Source organism: Pagrus major, chromosome 1, assembly GCF_040436345.1.
Source record: "Pagrus major chromosome 1, Pma_NU_1.0".
NCBI lineage: Eukaryota > Metazoa > Chordata > Actinopteri > Spariformes > Sparidae > Pagrus > Pagrus major.
In genome coordinates this window covers 17,410,306-17,416,531 of record NC_133215.1, presented here as the reverse complement: position 1 = coordinate 17,416,531, position 6,226 = coordinate 17,410,306, and the positions used below count along the sequence as shown (strand labels likewise).

General features: G+C 42.7%; 1 protein-coding gene across 4 annotated transcripts in view; it reads left to right on the top strand.

Annotated features, from left to right (window-relative positions):
• Window positions 1–694: 694 nt before the first annotated feature.
• Window positions 695–6,226, top strand: part of rbm47 (RNA binding motif protein 47) — a 34,095-nt gene continuing 28,563 nt past the window's right edge. For 2 of the 4 annotated variants that reach the window (XM_073467093.1, XM_073467053.1), the window contains exons 1-2: window positions 695–976; window positions 2,542–2,714. The gene's annotated coding sequence lies outside the window, so the exon portion shown is untranslated. Of the gene's footprint in view, window positions 977–1,924; window positions 1,975–2,541; window positions 2,715–6,226 lie in introns of those variants that run through there. The other 2 variants (XM_073467069.1, XM_073467062.1) reach the window with 2 other exon arrangements.

Here is a 6,226-nt window from a genome sequence, read left to right as displayed (position 1 = left end):
CACCTTCACATTGCCGGTAGCTGTTTTTTAAAGGACGCCGTAGTCTTTGACTTGACTCATGCCAAAGTTAATTTATTGCCACTGGTAATTTTCTCGACTGTGCAATGACTTTCAACAGCCTTCACTGTACAAACATGCAACCATCATGTATCTTGATAGAAGTCACAGTCTTTACCAAGATGGATTATCTCTCTTAAGCAAGTCTCTGCAAGTGGAGTTTCATACTGTAATAAATTACTGAGTAATTGTTTATGGTGGAAAAACACCAGTATAAAACCCTTTAGTATGTTTCAGATAATCGTCAGATGAGTAAAAGCAAATTGCAGTTAATGAACCGAAACAGAAAATGAACTGAAATCTGCCTACACACAGTCACTACTACACAAATAAACCACTGTGCTGCTTCCACCTGTGATAATGAAGAAGGAACACGTATCTTTCCCAACACACAGCTAAAGAGCAGCACTACAGTTATTAAATCTTAACTCAGTATCATTTGTGCTTTTGTATTGACACACTTAATCCGTGAGTTCTGTTAAGTAAGCATTAAAGTGAAAAGTATTGAGCAACACGTCCAACGGCCCCCGGTCTCCTCCCAGCCAGAGTTCAGCCGCTGTGTTGAAACGTTATTTCTCTGTGTGAGCACGTCTGACTCAATCTCAGTTTCCTATACACACACACACACACGAAAGTTCCCTACTGTGTGTGCGTTAGTGTGTGTGCTGGGACTTTATCTGAATGTATGCATGTGTGTTAGTGAGTGTGTGTGTGTGTGTGTGTGTGTGTTGTTACTCTAAACAGAAATCCAGCTTCCTCACTTCTCTCTTCTGTCCTCAGCCTGTCAGTTGGCTGACCACACTGTTCACTTCAGTCAGCTCTCTCTCTCTCTCTATGTGTCTCATTCAACTGGTTGTTCCAAAGACGTCGCACTCGTCGCACACCTGAGATCAGGAAGAAGGAAGTGCAAGGAGTTCAGGTAGGCAAGCACACGCAGAAACACCACACACACACACACACACACACACACACACACACACACACACACGCGCGCGCACACACAATGTTGAATGAGGAAAGGAGGTCTGGAGTGTTGAAACTGCTCTACATGATCTAACAAGCAAAAATGAAAGAGAATAAAGAGTGGGTGGGAAGAGGAAGAGGACAAGAAATGTGAGGGATTAGAATAAAAGAACAAGAAGCAGCTCAACCAGTTACTGTTTTACTTTCAGTTCAAGTTTGGGGAATAATGTCTGTAACAAAGGTGAGAAACTAGACATGTAAAGTCTCACGTTTCCCCCAGTTTCATCCTCACGCTGACAGTTAAACACAGGAAATCTGAGCGGGTTGTTATTACTGAGAGTTGTCATTACAGCGGGATCTACCTACGTCAAGAGGGGGTGAACGCTGTAACACAAAGACAGCATGTCATCGTGACATCAGGGGTGTATATATTTGTGAATGAGGATAAAAGGTCAGCCCGTTTGTGTGCACGCTCGTCGCTAATGAGCATGCGGTGGAGGTGAGCGATCATGTGGTGTGTGAGTTTTTGAACTTAGGTGTGCAGGAAACTCCTTTAGAGGAATGCTGCTGTGGCTGAAATGATTCAGGTCTGGCTGTTTTTGCGTGCACACACACACACACACACACACACACACACACACATAGATTGGCCAGGGCCACAGGAGGATAGCATTTCCCATCCGGAATGATAGGAGGGAGGGAGCGGAGGGAGGTGTGTTGGGGATCTGGGCAGTCAGATTCTGGTTTGGTGAGTTTCAGGAGCAGGCAGTGTGTACACCAAACACAGATCGAAAGAGAGAGAGAGAGAGAGAGAGAGAGAGACGAGACGAGAGAGTGAAGAGAAGACTAAACACTCGCGAGGAAGTATCTGGAGGTGACGGACGCTGAGCAGCACCTTCACGCAACATCATGCAACCTTGACTCGAGCGACGCCGCTCTCAGTTATGTTGTGCTGTAAGGAGGACAGGTTTTTGTTTGTTTTCGGGTGGAGAGGGTGCTCTCTGGGATCATTAGTGTGTTGGTGTGTGTGTTCAGAACTTTTTTCTTTTCTTCTCCCCTCCCTCGCCTCTCCCCCCTCCTCACTTCTGAGGAATGTGGGGCTTATGTCAGTGAGAGTCAGGTACAGACTCACTAATTACCACTGCCATTCCTCCCTCCATCTCTCCCTCCCTCCTTCCCTTCCTCCCTCCTTCTCTCTCTTACTCTTTTCCTCTCTCTCCTCTCTCCTCCACCTCGAGACCTTGCGTGCTCCCCTCCTCTCTCTCTCTCTCTCTCTCCCTCTCTCTCTCTCTCTCTTCACTTGTCTCCCGCTGTTGCGTCTACGAGCGCTGTCGTGACTGGAAGCAGAGGAGAGGACAAACAGAGAGGATCTGAGTCAGAATCCAAAAAAACACCAAAAGGAGAACAGAAACTCTGACTTGTCCTCTGTCTCTCTCTCTCTCTCTAAGCGTGTGTGTTGTGTGTTTGTTAGATGTGTCTGAGATCTTTTCTGATTGTGCTTTCGGCGACCTGTCATTGAAGACAGGAGGCGCCTTGACAGCAGACGAGAGGCCGGACAGAACCTGACACACAGCGCAAAGGAGGAGAGGAAGAGGGAAGAGAAGATGAGAAAGTGACAAGCTGGATCGTTGCTTTTGAACGGTGGCAGAAGAACCAACAGCGACACAGTGACTACACGTCCCATCATCCTACAGGTTGGCTGGGAACTCGTCATGTGTCTCCTCTTCTTTCCTTTCTGTCTAATTTTGATCTTAATAGTTCTGCTTTAAGTTTGTAGTTAAGGGACATGGTGTGTTTTCTCACCTGGAGGACTACACACACACACACACACACACACACACACACACACACACACACACACACACACACACACACACACACACACACACACACACAGTGGGTATCTGGAAGGACATTTCTTCAGCTGGTCCAGTGTTCACACTGACCCAGCTGACTGCTATAACCTTCACTACAAGGTTATGGGACAGGGACTCGATGTTTATTTGTGTGGGGTTGTGTGTGTATGATCAGTTGCTGTCTTGTTGAGTTGTTGTGTGTGTGTGTGTGTGTGTGTTTTTCAGAAACTGGTTGAACAGGGCGCCAGTTAGCCTTGGGTGTCCTGTTGTTGTACAAACGAGACTTAGTCGTGTGTGAATGATTCGTGTGTGTGCCCACGTGCCTGAACATACTGTGTATCATATAGTTTACTGGACATTTGCAGTATTTATTTCTTGTGTGTAAAAGTTCAACTGATCCCTTAAAGAACAGTCGTCTCTCTCGACACTCACATTTACACTAACCAAAACATTTTTAGATCAAATTTAGAAACGTGTCATTTCTTTAACTGGAGTTTGGGGACCTATTATGTTATGAAGATGTCAGTGTTGTAAAAAGGACTCAAAAGTCATACGTTAATAAAATTAATGATATTGTATTTCAATATTACTTAGGTAAAAGTGAAAGTGGACCATACAGATAAGGCCTGAGAAAAAGTCTGAGTATCTGGTATTAAATTAGTTAAGTATCAAAAGTAAAAGTAAAAAAGTAATTTTCAGTAAATAGTAAAAGTAAAAGTACATTACAAATATATTTGCATGTATGTATATACTATGTACTATAGGTTGACTGATTATTGGCCTGGATGCTTATCGGATCGGATAATCATTATTTCTGATTATCAGAATAAATGTGTTTTTTATACGACTGTCGATAAAATCAATTAATTAAAATTTACACTACTTTGGCTCTTATGAACGATGTAATCCGCAAAGTAACTAGTAAAGTAGTAAAAGTACAGTATTTGCCTCCAAAATGTGGTGGAGTGGAAGTATAATGTAGCAGAAAATAGTAGATAGTAGACAACATTGTACTTCAGTACAGTACTTGTGTAGATGTATTTGGTACATTCCATCACTGGAAGATGTTCATTTGTGTCTCTAAAGATGTGTTGTACTGTGATCTCTGTTTTACATTTTATAATTTATGTAGATCTCAAATTAGGCAGATCATTTTCAGATGTGATGTGAGAGAAGTTTTGTTTGCTAACTTTCTGTTTCCTGACAATCACCTGTAGAGAACTGAGAGGTGCTGAGTGACACCTGAAATACCCTTCTCTGTCAGTGTGTGTGTGTGTGTGTGTGTGTGTGTGTGTGTGTGTGTGTGGTGAGCAGCTTCCTTATGAATACTGTAAATGCTTCCACAAGTTTAAGGCGTGTGTGAGGTGTGTGAGTGTTGAAGTGCTGGTCAGACCTGATGGAGTGATGACACACGACTTCTTCAAACTGCCTCATGCAAAAACAAAACCAAAAATAGATACCAGTTAAATGGTTCATATATGATTATTCAAATGGACATGTCTGTCTGTCTGTCCGTATCTCAGACGGTCGCTAGGTTCACTGCTGATTGTGCAAGAGGGTTCAAGAGGTGAACCATTTTTCAGAATTGATACTTATCTCCCAACCCACTGTATCGCATTCCACAAATGCAAAGAGGAACAAACAGTTATCCAAGACAGGAATTTATATCTAGACACGTTTTTTTTTTCTTTCTAGTGTGACCTTAGTGGTATTGTGTTTGGGTCCGCTCTAGTTTCAGGAAGACAGACAACACTGGAGGGCAACGGGAAGGGACACAAAAGATCTCTTTTGGTTTTGATGAAGGTTAAACAGATTTTCAGAAGCAGGAAGCTGATGGAAAATTGCATAAGGAAGAGCTTCAACGGCATCAAATATATACACACAGTCACATACACACGTAGTATATGGTCGTGTCACATGACTGTCACATGATCATCTCATGCTCATAATGGGGAAGCACAGATTCGGTCTAGTGTGTGTGACAAAGCCATGAGCCTAATCCACCAACACTGAGGCAGAAATCTAAAGCTGCAGAGGAAAGCGACTAATGCAGCTGACACAAAGAGAGAGGGGAACCTGTTAGCAATATTGTGTTGTTTATGAAACACCTGTAACCAGATCTGATCAGCCTCCCTCTCCTCTCTCCCTCTCTTTCTTTCTGTTTGTCACAAACACACATACCTGGAAAGCACAATGGCCACATTCTTCCCCTCGATCACCTCCCCTCCCCTCCAACCCTCTCTTTAGCTCCGCTCTGATCGGGCCAAACACTGAACTGCAGCAGGACGAGAGGGAAGTTGACACAGGTGAAAATGAGGGTTACGAATACGGATAGAAAAATGGAGTAGCATGTAGCAAAAATATATTGTAATATGCTCAATTTGTTCTCAAAAGCAAGCACAAAGAGGCAAAAGGAGGCTTTGATCAGCAGATAATCTGGATTGAAAGGGAGCAAAGATACATTTAAGGCTTGATGGTGAGGAGTAAGATGAAAGGAAATACGAACAATGTGTGTGAGAACAACGTAAACAGGATCGGGGTGTTTATCAGGTCAGTTTACCCCCTTCCTTTCCTTTGTCTCCTCAAGTTAAAGGGTCAGTTTCCCCAAAAATGTATCCATCTCTGTCAACAAGTCTTTCAAATAAAAAATTTAAAAATATTTGTCCCGCCCATCCAGAACAACTCATATAAGCCTTTTGTTGTATTATTTGTCAGTGCTTTCCACAAATATTCCAAATCACTTAAGGAACAAATAAATCATGTTGTGCACTTAATAAGCATCATCTTTGGGTCAAGTATCCAGTGCTTATTATACATCCATGGCTTTAAAACACTATCAAACTACTTATTCCTTTGCCATAAACAGACAAGACTTCCCATAATCCCTACAACCACTAGTAAGCTTTGTCACTTGAATGTAAAAACAACATTTTTTGACATTTGCTAAAACGACTGATGCTGTTGTTTTTCTTGTGAGTCATCTCTCTCTTCATATCAAACCATGCTGCTTTGGTTGGATTTGTTAGGAAGGCTCTGATCTGCCACCTTTATTGAAGGTTTGGGCAACTAAGCTACTGGACATTGATTGATGGTGGAAAATGGGATGCAAACAACGGTCTCCTGTGTCAAAGTCACATGCTTCGTTGGCCAAACCAACAACCCCAACCTCCTCCATTAGCGGTTTTGTGTCTTTATAACAACGTCATGCTACTTCACCAATCATTATTCACTCACCACAAGACCACAGGAGGTCCTCACTTGTTGAATTCAAGCATAAGTCATTTTTAAAAAGATGACCGAGGCGGAGGACAGTCTCTAATTTGTGCAGGTTTTGATATATCTTGAGATTT